Source organism: Eretmochelys imbricata, chromosome 6, assembly GCF_965152235.1.
Source record: "Eretmochelys imbricata isolate rEreImb1 chromosome 6, rEreImb1.hap1, whole genome shotgun sequence".
NCBI lineage: Eukaryota > Metazoa > Chordata > Testudines > Cheloniidae > Eretmochelys > Eretmochelys imbricata.
In genome coordinates this window covers 105,412,730-105,430,846 of record NC_135577.1, presented here as the reverse complement: position 1 = coordinate 105,430,846, position 18,117 = coordinate 105,412,730, and the positions used below count along the sequence as shown (strand labels likewise).

The following is an 18,117-nucleotide window of genomic DNA, read 5'->3' as shown; positions in this document are numbered from 1 at the left end:
TTAAGTGGGACTTCACGCAGGTGCAGGAGTTCACCTGCACTGATCCAATTGCAGGACCAGGACCTTAAAGAAATGGGGGTCTTTTATAAGTGAGCACTTAGCAATGTAATCTAATAGTCGATTAATCTGTGACAGCTTTAAGGATTTAGGGCTAAATCCTGCCAAGGCACTGAGTGTGTCCTATGAGATCTAAGTGTCCTCAACTTCCATTGAAGTCAATAGGACATGTTGGCATTCAGCAGCTTGCAAGATCAGAACTTTATGGTGGCTTTAAATCAATTTTAAGTACATATACCATAATGCAGAATAAGAGCACCTGCCACTTTAAGAGCCAGTTCACTTAGGTCCTTATTCACTTAATAGTCTCATTCAGTTCAGTGAGTCTCCCGGTGTGAACAAGATGATTTGTTTGCATGAATAAGAGTTGCAGGATCAGAACCTTAGTCTTTCAAGCAAGTTAATGGAGACTTTTTACCTCTTCTCTCCCCCCCGCCCCCCAGCCACAAGAGAAGAAAAACAGGGAAATTAAATGCAAAAATGTGCAAATGCAATATTAAGATTGCACAGTTTATGTGGGTATCTGAAAGCCCACAAAATGCAGGAGTGAAGGTGGGACAGGTTAGCATTGCTGTAGGAACCTTACATTTTCCATTTCCTAATGTCCTTATATATTTACTTTGCCACCTTAACACTGCAGTAAAAAAGATTTTTTTTCAAGAAGCAATACTGTGTGTCAGTGATAATGCTACTTCAATGACATCTAATTTTTAATTGTTATAATCCTCTCTTCAATAAGAATACGAGTTGCACTTTTGTTTTGTTTTCTTTTCTTTTTTTTAACAGCGCAAAACTGCCAAAGCTGTATAGTGAAGGGGTGGATCTTTAGGTATTAATTTAAATAAATGATATAAATGAATTAGGCATTCTGATGATACTTTCCCACATATTTTAAACAGAACCCAACAATAAGGCATGGGAGGGAAATGGAATCATGCTTCTTATTTTTAGGAACCTTGGATGATCCCTTTACTCTCGAGCTAAAGCCATGTTCATTTCTTGAGTGACCATCAAAGCATTGTTCTTTCACTCTGAACTCTTTGTCAGAAAAAACGTCCTTCTTCCGTAGAATTTCTGCTGTCCCCTTTCCAGCTAATGGTTATTGCTGGTAAAAGAAAATGAGAATTACACCTTATTTTCACACTCTGAAGGAAACATTAGGCTTACGTTAGCAATAGCTATCTCTGCTTAAGGGACATGAAATCACCCTTTAAGTGGTGGTTACTATATTTTTAACTTCTATATGAGAAGGAAATAAAATGGCACTAAGAGCCTGATTTGTGGTTTTACTGCCGGGGAATGGGAAACAATTTCACCTCACGAGAATACAAAAACATGCCCATTGAACAAGGACAACCTTGCTCATGTTCTGTGGTACCTTACTCCACAAGTAGCCTCATTAGTTTTAGTGGGACTTCTTGTAAATTCTTTGGGGAGGGGCCCAACTCATTGTTTTGTGTTTGTATAGGGCCTAGCCCAATGAGGTTCTAGTCCATGACTGGGACTCCTTGGTGCTATGGTAACAAATAAATAATAATAATGTCTGGTTAGGTGCCCTCAAAACGATGACGGGTGGAGAATCTCATCCCGATGACTAAATCCATCCTTAGAAATCAGTGATCCAGTCTCTTCACTTTTTTTTTTTTTTTTGAACATGGAATAATGTATTTTTGTTTAGTCAAACCCTTCTGTTTTTAATTATAAGAATCAGACCATCTTCTTTCTTTTGTGATCTCATTATAATTGATGGGCCATAACTTAACTGGTGCTTCAGGTATGCCAACACTTTCAGCTATCTTACTCTTACCTGTAAAATGAGGATGAACTTACTTAACTTACCTTTGTTACTGTTTTCCAGTTTAAATTTTAATATGTAAAGTGCTAGGTTGCTGAAGGAGTTAGAGGGACTTTTGTGCCAGGAGTAAACATGCATCAGCAAACTTAAATGAATGTACATTTATTTTTAATTAGCTCCCTTTCTTTGGCTAATTGTCAAGGATGCTGGTTATTTAAATGTGTTTGCTGCCTCACCATCAAACCAACTCTGTGTGTAAGTTGTTCAAATATATAGCCCTGATCATACTTTGCTGGAGATTCTCATAAATAAATTATCCAGTTTGTATTTGTGGAGAAGTCTTAACTATATCCCCTAATAACAAAGCTTATGCAGCATCACTGTGTCAAATTATTTAATTTGGTTACATTAATGCAACTCCACTGATCTGATTGCTAGACCCCCATTGACTTGTTCCAGGGAGATAACTGAGTGCACAGCTTGGCCCTGTTTGTTTTATAGACACACACACACTTGCATTTTATTGAATAGCGAGGAGAATTTGAAACTATAAATGGTATTAAAAAGGACATATGTATTTAAAAGACAATGAAGTTTATATATAAATACTTCTGAATATTTTCTTGGTCAGTGCTCCACCCTGAATGTTTGCAATTATCGTTCAAAGCTGATTTTTGTGAAGGAAACATTAAGAGAAATTAAAATGTTTTGTGTATAGTTGCTACAAATAGCAAAAAGAGATTACTTTTGGAAATTTGCTCTGTAATCAGACTAGGATGCAAGAGTGAATAGTTTAAAATTTTATTTTATAAAACCTCCAATTTTGAAATAAACTGACAATTTCTGTACGTATCTGTTGTCTGCATATTTTCCCATGCTGAGAAATTTCTGTGCTACATTTACTTTTTCAGGAGAAACCATTCTGTTTCGAATAATGTTATTTTCATGCTAAGAGACTGTATTTGCTTGTTATAAAGAAATCTTAAGAGATAGTTTGACAAGCCGAAAACATACAGACAGTGATTGTTAGAAAACGGGAGCCTACTTTTCTCTCCCAGTCACTTTTAAAAAGGAGTAGATGTTGAGTTTAGGAAGGTGAAGGTTTACCAGCATGTAGAATCAGGTATATTGGGGCAACAAGCCTTATGTAAGCTTCCAGAAATAATTTTGCTGAATCATGCATTTGCAGAGGTGGATAAATGTCAGCTTTACAATAAGACTTATCGAGCTCCTTTTCACTTACGATTTTAAGCATTTGAACTGGTGGTTCAACAGGTGAATAGCTGATGCATGGATCCATTTTACAGTGTTCCCCAGTCACTTCTCTTGCAGAACATCAGCGATGGGGAAGTAGCAGAAACACAATGAAACACAGAGAACCAGGGCCTGGATCTCTGTCCCCAAGAGTTTACAATCTAAAATGGACAAACTTAGACATGCACATAAACAAAGGAAGGTGATAGGGAAGAGAGAACTGTGGGTTATCTTTCAATAAATGTGTGATAGATGGAATCAGAGCAGAAAGTTTAATGGGCTATCTATCTTAGGTACTTTTAAATGGCCCCCCTTACAGCAGAATCTGCACAACTCACACTCTTTAATGTAGTTATCCTCCACAATACCCCGCTGAGGTAGGGAAGTACTTAACCATTGGACCATCCTTTTCCACCTAAATCCTGCAGGTAGTAAGTATCTATAGGGATCTGTCACTAATACTGGCCCAATCCTGCTTCCAGTGGTGTAAGTGCAAAACTTCCACTGACTTCAGCAGTGCAGGATCTGGTCCCTAGATATGATATTATGCTGGCAGCAATGGAACTCAGCCTGTGGTTTTTAATAGTACAGTAGATGAGGATAGAGTTAGGAACAAAAAAAAAAAATTGCAACATTTATTGCAATATGTGGCCCTGATCCTGCATTTAGGACTGTTCAGGTGTAATGCCTGGTGGCCAAGGTGGACTAGGGTCAGTCCAAAGCACCAGTCAAGTGTGTGGGGCTGGTCAGGTTGCCAGTAGGTCAATCGGTATCAGAGGCAGTCTGGGGCAACGGTTGGCATTCTCACAAGAGTCTGTACCCAGAAGATCCAATCCAAGGGGCTAGATCAGCTGGTTGGGGAGGTGAGGTTTGGCAAGGCAGGGTCAGGCAAGGCGATCTAGGCAGCAACCAGCAGGCAATGGTCTGTTGCTCAGATAGCTTCCATCCTCTTCCTGTTGGGGTCTTTAAATAGTCCTGGTACCTAATGAGCGTGCTGCCAGTCCATCCAATGAGGGGCCTGCGGTATGGCTGCTGTGGGTCTGTAGGCCTTTAGCACTAAGGTTGAGGTAGCATTTCAGTACACTGTTGTGGTGCAGTGGATAAGGATACTGCCTAAGTACTTAGCAGGCTTGGCAGGGTCCTGACATCAGGTGAATCTAACTGTGGAATTGAGGCCCAAACATGTAGGTCCAAAGTTCTACAGGCCTTAGGAGTCGTGTGAGTATGAAGTGCAGGATTTGAGCACTGTGAATGTATGAGTGGGTGGACTTGGACTACTAGGAGCTGAAAGTAATGCCACATGTAATTGCTTGTACATTTGCAACAGTCTCAGATTTGACCAACGCCTCTGTCCTTAGATATTATTAACATGTATGTAGGTAATTTACAGATTATCAAACCTTTCTTCCTGTAGCATTGCTACGGGTATTAACTTGCAAAGATAATCTTCAAGAGAGCTTATTACAATCATTTCTAAAATGCCTTCCTAGTGACTATATGCAATCCTGAGTGGGTAGTGCTGTTATCCACCGATTATTTTTCCCTGCCTCGATATACATGCTACCTTTAAACGCAATGTGAGAGTTGATCAAAGTGAAATATATAGCTCCATCTGTTGTAAACCTTTGAATTCAATATCTTTGCATTAATGTTTATGGCTGGTCTGTGCACTTGTGGAATTTACTTTGCCATGTGTACGTTTAATAAGAAAATGATAATCTAGCTACATTATTTGTCTGTCATCCACCGCTATATATTGCAGCTAAATCTTTCACTTTGCAGAGTAATAATTCTTATATACCCCTCATGGTCTAAGAATCTTAAGTGTATTACAATTGCTAGTTAATAAAATTCCCCTAATACCTCCAGGACATATATATTTTTATACGTGTGTTACAGATGGCTAAAATGAGGCAAGAGAGGTTAAATGACTTGCCCAAGGTTGTACCAAGAATCAGTGACAGAGCTGGAAGTAGACTCCCAGGGCCCAATCCTCAGATGGCATAAATACCAGAGCTCCATTGACTGACAGTTTATATCAGTTGAGGATCTGGCCCCCAAAGTTCTGGCCACCAGTTTTCTGGTTTTAATCACTGGAGAATAAAACCTTTCCCTTATATACCATGTACCAAAGTTAACTGCATTTCCCTTGAAACTGACGTATTTTTGTAAGTGTTCCCATGTAAATCAGATCTCTTCCTTAATAAATGTTATAGACTTGGAAGGAGGGGAATGGGCATAGTGATGATTTGTATTGTAATTAGTTGTGATCCAAGTCACTTCCCAAAGCTGTCAGCATAAACATTTTTGCTCTAGTTTCTTTATCTCAAGAGATGTTTTCATTTCAGGTTAAAACCATTGCTCTGATTAATCATCAAAAACTATACAGCTCTCATGAAAAAACTGCTTCCTAAGAATAATTGTGTACTTACATTTCCTTTGCCAGTATTGTACTGTAGGACAGTCAATGACACAAATAAATATTACATTTGATATGCAAAAGCAGGAGTGTCTAGATCGCTATTGGTTGTGTTTTCTTTCCTGACAAAATGAACAAGCAAGTTTCAGATCAACAAATACAGAAAAGTCTATAGCAGCAATGAGTACGCTTTGGTTACCAGAGATACAGACTAATTCAATAACAAGATTTTTTTTTTCGTGTTTAAGTCATTGGTGCAAGAGGCATTCAACAGATACCATTTTATAGCACATACACAATTTTGATAAAAATGGCAACGTGAGGTTCCAGATTTGTTTCTTGCTCTGTTGAGTCAAAATGATGCGTTTTATAACTGCCAGCCTGTGAGCGTAACCAGGGATCTGTAAAGTCAAGCTGGGCTCTTTCCTTTTGAAATCATCACAAGTAAAGATGCTGAATGTCAAGTTATAACCTCTGTTTCTCTTGGGCAAACCCATTGCTTAACAGGTGTAAAAAGCAGCAAAAGTGTATTTTAGTCACTCAGAACAAAATGTATTGATTCTAAATAGACACATGGAGCAGATGTGTTGATTCAGGGTGTACTGTTTTGAAAGGCAGGATCATAATTTAAAGAAGTTGTAGTGAGGCTGAGTGGCCTCCCTCCGAGTGGGAGAGCAAGGGACCTTTACTCGCTCCTTGGAGGGCAGAGCCTAGATTGCCCCGTCCCCCTCACCAGAAGTACCAGGGCATGGCCGGAAGTATAAAAGGCCTGCCCTGCTGCACAGTTGGGGGAGCACCTGTGGAGGAGAAGGACGCTCTGCCTGTTCTCCCATGTCCCTGAGAGGAACCTGCACCTGGCTGTTCCCGATTCCCAGACGCTGACAAGGACTGGCCCGGAGTACCTGCTGCTGTATATCCCGAGGAGCTGGAAGAGGCCTGGAGACCGCAGGTACCAAATCCCGGGGAGGCAGGAAGTGGCCCGGCTGCAGAACCAGGTATGGCGCCATCGGCGTGTTGCAGCTGGATCCCCGCCTACGCAGAGGCAGCCAATCCTGTCCCTGCCAGGGCCCTGGGCTGGGACGCAGTGGAGTAGGGTGGGCCCGTGTACCCCTGCCAACCCACCCCATGGTGGCTGACCCCCCTACACTGTGCAAAGAGACTATAGCTCTGAAGAGGAGCTTCCCTTACCAGTCACCCTTAGGGACTGTTTGTTTGCTGGCTGCCTGAACTCTGCCCAGGCCAAAGCCAGCCCTGAAAGACTGTTTTCCCTGCTGGTCCCTGAGCCTACTTAAGCACAGGCCCCAGCTCACCTGTAGACTGTTTTGTTCGCTGGCCGTGTGAGCCCCGCCCAGGCCAAAGCCAGCCCTGAGAGACTGTGTTCAAGGGCTGACTACTTGAGCTACCCAACCCCAGGCTAAAGCCTGATAGTGACTATTAATCACCCAGCCCTACTGTGGGCTCTCGGCTGTCTTGCAGACTCTGGTCCTGGCCAGACAGGGCCAGCCTGAGTGGCCTTCCCCTGAGCACGAGCGCGAGGGACCTTTACAGAAGTATAAAAAAAGCCAAAGAAATTAGGAATATACATATTTCACTAGCACTTCAGATGCTATAGCTGAATGCCCCCTAGATCCTTGGGGTCAGGCAGCTAGCCTGAGCTGCAGCCCATCATCACTGTGGCCACACTACTATTTTTAGTACACTAGGTTGAGTGGGGCTAATATGTCTGTCACCCATGCTGGGAAGCACTCTTTCAGCTGCTTTGTAGACATACCCCCTATGGCATGACTGGCTCTGCCTCCTTCCTGGTCATCTGCTGATCTACCCAGCTTCCAACACCTTTCAGGCTGAGGTGACTTAGCCTTCTAGCTAGGTCACAAACCTTTCCTGGGTCCCCAAAGTGCAACATACACACACAGAAACACATTCCTCCCCCTTCCTGCGCTCAGTCCTCAGAAGAATCTTCAGCCTTCCAGGGCTCTGCAGCACACCAAGAAACAAACGCCTCTGCCCTGCCTCACCTCATGCAAGCCTAAGTTGGTCACTGGCAGCTAAACAAGGCAATTGTCCTGGGCCAGGCCTAACTTCTCTCAGGGATGCTCTTATAGACAGCATTTTCCTCAATTTCTGGCCCCTGCCAGCCTTCTCTCCTGCAGTGAGAGTCTGCGTTCCCTCCTTGCTAGCTGCCAATAGAGCTGGGCTCTCACCTTTTAGCTTCTCCCTTGAAGCCTGGCACATGGGGGTGATTGGGCTGCTAGCAGCCCATTAAACTGTTCCGGACTCATGTGGGGTTTGAACACCATGTCATTGAAGCATTAGTCCTCATTTACAGATGGGTTGCATGAGGCACAGACCACAAAAGCCTAGGGCTAATAAGATCTGCAAAGGAGCCTTAAGGAGTTAGATGACCAAATCTAACTGAAACTCCCCTAGGCTCCTTTGAAAGTCCCAGTCTAGGTTTTTAGAATGGACTCTGTTTGGGTATTGTTTTGCCCTGTATTTGTATTTTTGCATCAATGGTAAATTTGAGGTGCAAATATCGGTACATAGTCGTAAGGATTTGTGCTTGTCATTTATTGCAGCTGCAGACACGCTAGTACAAAGTCATGAATTAGAAAATGGCAGCCAGGTTGCAGTCCAGCTGAAAATCAGATCTTAGTGACTTGACCAAAGAGTCACAGCAAGTCCAATGGCAGAACTGAGAATAGAATCGAAGTCTGCTGCTGTCCAGTAATTTGGTTCAAGCATGCGACCATACTCCCTCCCAGATAATTGTTAGTTTATTTCAAAGCATGTCAGTGAAACTGTATGTAGTGTGTGTAGTAAAGTAACAAGACAACATTGTAGCTGGTCTCAACAGCAGAGAACAATAGAGGTCACCATTGACGTATAGTAAGAAATCACTTCAGGATCCATTTTAGAACACTGAGCAGATGCACAGAGCCAAAAAGCACGACCTATTTTCTCCTGGCATGATTTCAAAATTCAATAGCATGAGCAAAGCCAAGTACTGGAACAGACTCAGTAAAATAATTTGCAATTTTGAGTATTCTAGCACAAATATGAGATATTTTTTCCCCAGACAGAATAAAAACAAAACACAACTAAACAGTATGAATTTTGAAATGGAAAAAAAGAAATTTCTCTTTGCCTTACAAACTCTGTCACACAGAATAAGACATCAACACTTCTAATAGCCAGGACATGGCAAAAGCCATAATTTAGTGTCCTACCATTTTTTTGTTAGAGATTTTAATTAGTTGGCAATGCCTATTTTTCTTGCTCAATCCAATCAACCTGTTTTAATAATAATAGTGATAATAACAACAATAATAAATAACAAAAACAAGTTACAGGATGTCCATGAAGTTGAAATGCCCTGCATGCTGTACTTGTTTAGCGTTCTGTATTGCACAGGCTACATTACATAGCCTGGTGTGAAAATCTTTGCAAGAAATTTGTGAAGAAATTATCTGAATTTACAGTCTGGGGATAAACGTTACTTACGAAAGCAGATGACCTAAAATAATCAGTGTTTGCAAAACAAAAAAACAATCAGAATGATAAAAGAGGATAAAATACAGCACAAGTGTGATCCTTACTGAATCATTACATCAAATGTTCCTGTGGCTGATGGAGGGAGAAGAGGTGTGGAAATGAAGGTAATTGCCCACAATTCTTTCTCTGAGTCCTTGGCTCAGACCTTCAAAGTTATTTAGGTGCTGAACTCCCAGTGAAATCAATGAGCGTTAGGTGCCTAAATACCCTTGAGAATCTGGTCCCTTGTGCTTATTTTCCATGAATAAGCTTTCAGTTTAGAACTCTAATTCTCCCAACTTGCCCTTTAGTTGAACTTCCCCTAATCAGAAACAAATTGTTTCTTAATGGTGGCCTGCAAAGGATTTTTAAGGGCTGTTTTTTTTCTGCTACATTTTACTTCAGAAATTATTAAGAGTGCCAATTTCTGCCAGTGCTCCAGCCATAAGTGGAGAAATAGACCCATGCGTTGTGACAACTCCCACTGCATAGTACCGAACAGCTGTTCTTCTTTCCTAGGTTCTGTCAGAGGATATATTTCAGAGTAGCAGCCATGTTAGTCTGTATTCGCAAAAAGAAAAGGAGTACTTGTGGCACCTTAGAGACTAACCAGTTTTATTTGAGCATAAGCTTTCGTGAGCTACAGCTCACTTCATCGGATCCGATGTGAGCTGTAGCTCACGAAAGCTTATGCTCAAATAAATTGGTTAGTCTCTAAGGTGCCACAAGTACACCTTTTCTTTCAGAGGATATAATTATTCTTCTAACCATGAGAAGCAGAAGGATGCCCCTTGTATGCACTAAAAATACCTAGTCATTTTATTGTGTTTAATAATGGGGACAGTGTGCTCAATGTCAGTCAGGGGTTCACCCATGTGACATAGGTGATGAAATATTTTGCACCTCTATAGCACATTTCATGTCAGGTTCTCATAGCTCTTTATATATATATATTAAATAAGCCTCACAATGCCCTAGTTGGGCAGTAGAAAGCCCTCCACCAGGGCCACCTACTTGGCCAGATGGAAGCGATTCACCTGCTGGATGGCAAATAAGGGGGTTTGTCCCGAGCGAGCCGCATTGCAGATCATTCAAGACTACCTCCTGCATCTCAAGCATCAGGGCTTGTCGCTATCATCTATCAAGGTCCATGTAATGGCCATCTCGGCCTTCCACCCACTGCTTGAAGACGGGTCGGTTTTCTCTCAGGATATCACAGCCAGATTCCTCAAGGGCCTGGAGCACCTCTACTCGCACATGAGGGATCCTGTTCTTCCATGGGACTTGAATCTGGTGCTGTCACGGCTCACAGGCCCCCTCTTCAAGCCTTTGGCTTCCTGCTCTCTCCTTCTCCTCTCCTAGAAGGTCGCATTTCTGGTCACGGTCACGTTGGCACACCGGGTATCTGAGATCTGGGCGCTCACCTTATATGGTCTTCTACAAGGACAAGGTCCAGCTCAGACCATACCTGGCCTTCCTTCCTAAGGTGGTCTCTCAGTTTCATTCAAGCCAAGACATTTACTTACTGGTCTTTCCAAAGCTGCGAAAGTCGGAGGAGGAGGAGTACAGACTACATGCCCTGGATGTCAGGAGGGCTCTGGCCTTCTACATTGAAAGGACCAAGCCATTCTGCAAGTCAATGCAATTATTTGTTGCTGCGGCCAACAGGATGAAAGGTCAACCTGTTTCCACTCAGAGGATTTCCTCCTGGATCACTGCCTGTATTCGCTTTTGCTATGATCAAGCAAAGGTGCCGCCCCTAGCGATTGTCACCACCCACTCTACCAGGGCGCAGGCCCCTTTGGCAGCCTTTTTGGCCCAAGTGCCTATCCAGTTCCACATCTGTAGGGTGGCCACCTAGTCATCGGTCCATACCTTCACGTCCCACTATGCGCTTCCCCAGCAGGCTCGGGACGATGCTGGCTTCGATAGAGCAGTACAGCAAGCCTCCAAGCAGTGAACTCTGACTCCACCTCCATAGATACTGCTTGTGAGTCACCTAGAATGAAATCGACATGAGCAAGCACTCGAAGAAAAAAATGGTTACCTACCTTTCGTAACTGTTGTTCTTTGAGATGTGTTGCTCATGTCCATTCCATTACCCGCCCGCCTGCCCCTCTGTCAGAGTTGTTGGCAAGAAGGAACTGAAAGGGCATAGGGATGTCAGCACCTGATATACCTCAGCATGAGCGTGGCACTCTAGAGGGTGCCACAGCTGGCCTAATGGATACTGCTATGGCAAAAATCTCTGACAACTCTGCACATAGGCGTGCACACACGTAGAATGGAATTGAGATGAGCAACGCATCTCGAAGAACAACAGTTACGAAAGGTAGGTAACCGTTTTTTCCTATTTCTTTGGATAGTGCGTAGCAAAATGAAGCCTCTGATTGTGGCCTATAGATGCTACTGTAGTATGTTGTTCATTTGAACCCATCAAGTTCTATGTATTGTTAACTTAAGAATACCTGTGTTGTTACAGTTACAGTGGAGCACCCATAGGGGCACACATCTCAAAGAACCTCAGTTACTGCACAGGGTGAGTAACCTTCCCTTTCTTTCCCTCCCCAACTTTCTCCTCCTGTTTGTCACACTCACTTGCTGTGTCTGGTCTTAAATCAAATTGTAAGCACTTTGAAGCAGGGACATATCATCTAGTGTGTTTGCACAGTGCCTAGCACCATAGGCCTGATCCTGATTGTGGCCTTCATCTTAAGTGGGACCTTTGAGTGTGACAACAGTACAAATTATTATAATTATTCTGAATCTTTCCCATGTCGTTGAATGTCACATTGGGCACAAACAAGACTCAGTCATTTCTGTCTATCCTAGACCGCTCTTTGCATGTCCTTTGTGTTGTTAAGTCCCATATGTTTTCCCTCTCTGAGTATGTTGAAAGGAGGGATTCTTTTGGTCAGAGCCTTCTGCATTATTGTCCAGCTGCCCAAAGGCATGCCAGCTGTGGCAGTTGCTCTGGATTCATTCTTTACATATCTCAAATATTTTCATTTTCTTTTCTGGATAACTTTAGAGATAAGGGGTTGTTGAACTCTTTGAAGAATCTCAGCATTTGTCACAAATTAATTCCATGTAATAGTTTTCTAAGGCATTTGCTTTCAAAGGCATTTAGACATCCATCTGTACCTTTGGTGGATTTCATATCCATGTGAGTTCGAAATAACATTTGAGTTGAAGATTTGGCCTTTAAGTTGTACATTTTTGATGACCAAAACTTATGTAAACCTTGCCAGTTTGTGACATGATATCCTTCTGGACATCCTGTTACTGCCAAGATATGCAAATTAATAATATTAATAATGAATACAATTGATATTGCCCCATTCCTGCAGAGAGAAAAATAATATTTTTTGGCTATAGCTTGTTGAACCTCCTGAATTTTACATTGCAAAGATATATTCAGAGGACACAATATACAGCAGCATGCACATTATGCCACTGAAAGTGAATTACGGTAGATGAGAAGTGAATTAAGGAATGAATAATTATTTCAGTGGACCCAGGGTTAAGGTAAGAATGAACTCTGGCAATGCTCAGGATGTTGGGAAGGTGCAAATTTACAAATCAGAAGTAGAATGTTTGAGGTTAGTGATACCTGTAAGATTTCTGACTTTAGTAGAGTTCCTGAGATACAAAATTTAGTGCATGCAAGTGCTGGCAAGTCTGTAAAATACCTCACACCGGGATTGTAGGAAAATTTTTTGCTAGCATCTACGATGGAAATTGGACCAGAAAGAAGGACTTGTAATGAGGTGAGATCTATCAGCTGTTCCCAACTGATACAGTATATCCTGGTTCCAACAATCCACCCTGTTTCCTGCCTATCCGCCCCAGTGTGTGTATGGGAGGGAAGGGGGTAATGGCATGGAACCTCAGGCTTCCAAAATTCTTTCTACCTCTAGTTCCATTTACTGGGCCACCAACTGCCATGGAATCTTTGGGTTCCAGTATTCCACCCTGTCTGTTGAAGGATGATGCTTGCTATTGGAATGGCAGTACAGGTGAAAAGCACATGACCCCATGTATGCACTGCATTACACATGCAGTTTGTCTGCACTCACCACCCCCAGCGGTGGGAGTACAGCTGTGATGAAGGCCAACTCTTCAGGCTCCAACTGTGTTGCACATACAATGGACCATCCCAAAGTTGCGATTCTTCAATTGGATGCTGCTGCACAGCAGCAACTCATGCAGCTCACCAAGACTACAAGAGGCCGTAGGAAGGGGCTGCTGTTATCCAAATGCTGACCAAGCCCAGGTAAATCTTTTCTGGGACTATCGCTAGGACAGGGGTCATCAATAGGGGGCCTATGGGCCAGGAGATGCTTTTGAACAGAACTCAATCTTTTTACTTTCTTATTATTTTCTCTGGAGTCTGGACCTTGACCAAGAGATTTAGATCTTGACAAAAAAAATAATCGACTACCCCTGCACTAGGACACAATTGTGTCAGTGTGATGACTTCCCCCACCAGAAGTGCTGGAACTAGAGGTGTGGGGGGTGCTGCAGCACCCCCTGGCTTGAAGTGGTTTCCACCACATACAGGATTTACAGTTTGGTTCAGTGGCTCTCTGCATCCCCATTATACAAGGGTGAAAGTAACTTAAAGGACTTACCGGAGTGCCCTAAGGGTTGCTCCTGGGGCTGGTTTTGTTCAATATCTTCATTAACGATCTGGAGGATGGCATGGATTGCACCCTCAGGAAGTTTGCAGATGACACTAAACTGGGAGGAGTGGTAAATATGCTGGAAGGTAGGGATAGGATACAGATGGACCTAGACAAATTAGAGGATTGGGCCAAAAGAAATCTGATGAGGTTCAACAAGGACAAGTGCAGAGTCCTGCACTTAGGACGGAAGAATCCCATGCACTGCTACAGACTAAGGCCCGAGCAGCTAGGCAGCAGTTCTGCAGAAAAGGACCTAGGGGTTACAGTGGATGAGAAGCGGGATATGAGTCAACAGTGTGCCCTTGGTGCCAAGAAGGCTAATGGCATTTGGGGCTGTATAAGTAGGGGCATTGCCAGCAGATCGAGGGAATGTGATCATTCCCCTCTATTCGGCATTGGTGAAGCCTCATCTGGAGTACTGTGTCCAGTTTTGGGCCCCACACTACAGGAAGAAAAGGAGTACTTGTGGCACCTTAGAGACTAACCAATTTATTTGAGCATAAGCTTTCGTGAGCTACACTCAAGCTATGCTCAGATAAATTGGTTAGTCTCTAAGATGCCACAAGTACTCCTTTTCTTTTTGCGGATACAGACTAACACAGCTGTTACTCTGAAACACTACAGGAAGGATGTGGAAAAATTGAAAAGCGTCCAGCGAAGGGCAACAAAAATGATTGGGGGGCAGGAGCACATGACTTATGAGGAGAGGGTGAGGGAACTGGGATTATTTAGTCTGCGGAAGAGAAGAATGAGGGGGGATTTGATAGCTGCTTTCAACTACCTAAAAGGGGGTTCCAGAGAGGATGGATCTAGACTGTTCTCAGTGGTACCAGATGACAGAACAAGGAGTAATGGTCTCAAGTTGCAGTGGGGGAGCTTTAGGTTGGATATTAGGAAAAACTTTTTCACTAGGAGGGTGGTGAAGCACTGGAATGCGTTCCCTAAGGAGGCAGTGGAATCTCCTTCCTTGAGGTTTTTAAGGTCAGGCTTAATAAAAGCCCTGTCTGGGATGATTTAGTTGGGGACTGGCCCTGCTTTGAGCAGTGGGTAGGACTAGATGACCTCCTGAGGTTCCTGTTAACCCTGATATTTTATGATTCTAATCTTTAATTAAAAATTAATCTTTCAATTCTTGAAGACTCCAGGACAATCCTGGAGGCTTGGCAACCCTAGTGGGAGGGGGCAGCTATGCGAGGTAAGCACCCCGACCGCTTATGCAGGGAGATGGAGGAGACATCTGCGCGTTCTACCCCCCCAGCCCCCGTGCAGGGAGAGGGCATCTGCGTGTGATGCCATCTCGCGCCACGCAGAGTTCAGCAGGGAATTGAGTGTGAGAAGGAACACACGTGAGTCCGCGGAAGACGCCAGTCGGCCTAAGCGTTTGCTGTCTCCTGTCACCTAATTGGTCTTCCTCTCAACCTTTGACCTCTCACCCCCATTTTTAGTCCAATCGCCTCACTGCTCTCATGGGCTGGGGAGGTGGAGGGTGTGAGCTATGGGGGATGGAATTCTCAGAGCACGAGTACGCTGCCTGCGTTGGGCGGGCCTATTGTTGTGGGCGGAGAGCTCGGGCGGTGCTCTATTTGCGTAGGACCAGCCTCGCAGGGGGAAGGGAGGGCAGGAGGCTGTCCCGGGCCCAGGTGAATGGAGGAACCTGACAGCTGGGGGGAGTGAGGCGGCGGCGGCGGGGAAATGGCGGCGGGAGCAGCACAATGAGACGCGGCCTGTAGTCTGGAAGCTCTGGGCTGGGTCCAGTCCGGCAGGTAGGAGGCGGCGGCTCTGGCATGTGCCCTCGCCGAAGGCTTCATGGCGGGCTCGGGGACCCAACACCGGGGATGGGCAGTTTCTGCCGGGCGAGTGGTCACCGCCCGCTCCGAGCATGTGCGCGGCTCAGCCCCCTTCCCCAGCCCTTGGCGCCCGGCTGAGCCTCCCTTCTCTCCCGCTGGCTGCAAGGCATGTCCACCTGCCGGAGCCGCGCAGGGCCCCCGGCGCAGCCACCCCCCGGGCTCTGCCTGCCGCGGGCCCCGCCACTCCCCTTGCCCCTGTGGCCCCGGCTCGGTGGAGCCCAGGGCGAAGGGTCTCCCAGTCCTTCTCGCTGGCTTTGTCTTCTCTCGCCCCAAGGCCAGCAGCACTTGGGGCCTGCTGAGGCGTGTGCGCTAGGCTCTTGGGCCCCGTCCCGGACACCGCTGCCCCTTCAGACGACAGGCCTGTGGCACCCGGGAGCTGCTTCCTCACGCCTACTCATGGACCATCTGCTAAAGGGGCCCTTGTTCTGGGTATGAGTTGCGGGCGGAGGAGAGGAGTTCTAACTTAAAGCTCCCCTGGAGTAATATTTTAAGGTTTTTTATTATCCCTCTCTTTCTTCGCCATCTCCCCCAGTTGAAACGAGGGGCGTCCTGCATTCTGTAAATATACAGTGATAAAATTAAAAGGTCCTTCTCCAAAACTTGTATGCAAAATATTACAAAGTCTAAGTAGTGCCATTAAAGCATTTAGCTATTCTAGTGCCACATGCTATAGAAAGCTCTACAATAGAAAAAAATTTAAAAAGTGGGTCATGTATTGATATAACCTGAAACAAACTCGGACACTTGTGTATTTGTTTTCTTCCAGAGGTAACAGGCATTCTTTGATAGAAAATATCTTATTGATTAGGTTAACTTTGATCACTAAAAACTTACTTAGAAGATCTTTTGCGCTTAATATTATCAGTTGTGGGTGTTCATTTTTTTTTTTTAAACATCAATTGACTGTTTAAGCCCAGTGAGGATGCATTCCACTAGTGGGTGAGAGATATTCTGCCAATTTAGTTTACAAATCTAGACACATCTTTTCCCTCCCCCCCGCCCACCCCACAAAAGTGAAAAAAGCTTGACCTATATCTTTAGTCAACTAGTCAGTATATGTTTAGTAATGCTCATCCTCCATCTCTTGAACTGTTGTCCGGTGTCTTGTCTTTCTGCTTTAGATTGTAAATTCATTGGGACAATGAACATGTCTTTTATATTTATGAAGTGTTATGTACAGAAGCAGAGTTACATACATATTTTTAATAGCTGGTCTTTTTTGGTGGTTTGATATATGGGGATTGATTATATCTTAAAATACTTTTCTAAAGGGAGGGACCTTCTACACTGGATCACAGCTTGTGGGGTCACAATCTGTAGTACTTAATAAAAATATGAAAATGCTCCTATTTAGGCCTAAGCAGCTCACCCAGTAAATAGTTGTGATTTTTCTCCTATTCCTTCACTTTTAATTCATAGAGATGATGGTGCTCAAAACTGCTAGATTGCACTAGTGAAAGATTCCTCATTCAAATATTCTGTAGCCTAGGAAAAAGTCCAGTGACAATGCATTTCAGGCACAGAGTTCAAATTTTTGTATCCATATTTCTGCTCGCTTCATAACCTTTATTATTGAGCCAGGCCTTATAAGCCGCTCAAGAGGTCTGTAAAATATAATTTTTCCCATTTTACAGATAGCTAACTTGCAGTCATTTCTGGCAGAGCTGGGGGTAGAACACAAGCCTTACCAATTCATCCACACTGTCTTTCATTATGTGTTTATCAGATCAATATTCCTATCTCTCATGCGAAATCAGGAATGTTTGTCTATTCTTTTTCTTAGTATAAGAACAATAGGGTACTGAGAGACACTGAGAGATGGAAAATTAAAACTGATAGATGGAAATACTTTTTCACACAATGTGCGATTAGCCTGTAGATCTAACTGCATGATATGGTTGAGAGCAAGAGCTTAAGAGGATTTAAAAAAAAATTATACAGCTATATGGATAACTAGTTATTGTAAATATGAAGAGTATAGGCAAGAGTTTTGGGAGGGATATAAATGCTCATGTATAATCTAATCTCAATAACTATCTATTGCAAGGTTGTTTTCTTGGTCTTTTTCTTTTGTACCTTCATCTGAAGCATCTGGTACTGGCCACTGTTAGTGACAGAATACTAGAATAGATGGACCACTGGTCTGATCTAGTATGATGGTTCCTTTATTCCACTCCCAGAACCAGAGATTCATGATCTCCAAAATTCTGCTGCTATCTAGCAAATAGTGTGTGACCTACTGATAACATGTCCCATCTCCTTCTGGTGCTTAGCTCATATAGAGCAAAGTCGCTCAACCTTTTCAGATTGCCACTACTTTTTTGAAGTCAAAAACATTCACAATCCTCTTACATAAAAAAAAATCCTCTTACATAAAATAAGAGTAAAAAATGTAAGTGCATCAATTTTAACAAGCCTATTTAATTTTTGTTTTTCAAGAGGATGAAAGAGAACACTTGAACGGTAAGGATATGTGGGAGTGGGGAAATGAGATTTTCTTTGGTATAGATTGTAATAAAATTT

At 43.5% G+C, this 18,117-nt stretch overlaps 1 protein-coding gene across 10 annotated transcripts in view; it reads left to right on the top strand.

The window, feature by feature from the left end:
* Window positions 1-15,377: 15,377 nt before the first annotated feature.
* DICER1 (dicer 1, ribonuclease III) overlaps window positions 15,378-18,117 on the top strand; it is a 103,057-nt gene continuing 100,317 nt past the window's right edge. For all 10 annotated transcript variants that reach the window (XR_013346424.1, XM_077819323.1, XM_077819318.1 and 7 more), the window contains exon 1: window positions 15,378-15,510. The gene's annotated coding sequence lies outside the window, so the exon portion shown is untranslated. The remainder of the gene's footprint in view (window positions 15,511-18,117) is intronic.